General features: G+C 47.1%; 1 protein-coding gene across 1 annotated transcript in view; it reads right to left on the reverse strand.

Moving 5' to 3' along the window:
* Positions 1–374, reverse strand: part of CSUI_001483 (uncharacterized protein) — a 16,423-nt gene extending 16,049 nt beyond the window's left edge. The window contains exon 1 of the mRNA XM_068061689.1: positions 47–374. The gene's annotated coding sequence lies outside the window, so the exon portion shown is untranslated. The remainder of the gene's footprint in view (positions 1–46) is intronic.
* Between the last annotated feature and the right edge of the window lie 27 nt (positions 375–401).

Below are 401 nucleotides of genomic sequence, written 5' to 3' on the forward strand. Positions count from 1 at the left end.
CCTCCTCTTTTTTCCCCTTCTCCTCTACTACGTGACACACTCCTACCTTGATGATGCTGATGATATACAGGATGAGACTGAGAGGGAATTTGGTAAGATCTTCTATTCTCTTCTGTCCATCCTATCTCTCCTCCTCGTCTTCCTTCATCTACTTTCTGAAAGATATCTGTTGGTCTCTCATAGTGACGTAGATGGCGAAGTTGTTCTGCTTCCTCGTCTTCTCTTCTTCCGAAGGGACGATTGATAGAAGGAAGCCCTTGCTGCTGAAGAGAAGAAGCAGAAGGTCTTCCCCCCGCTGCCCCGCGTTCCCTTAAGATGTTTGTATGGAGACTCTCAAAGGCACCTACAGCACGATCATCAGGCTTCCAATCATCGCCTTGAAAACAGAGAGAAAGGGAGAT

This window comes from Cystoisospora suis (genome assembly GCF_002600585.1).
Source record: "Cystoisospora suis strain Wien I chromosome Unknown contig_594, whole genome shotgun sequence".
Classification (NCBI taxonomy): domain Eukaryota; phylum Apicomplexa; class Conoidasida; order Eucoccidiorida; family Sarcocystidae; genus Cystoisospora; species Cystoisospora suis.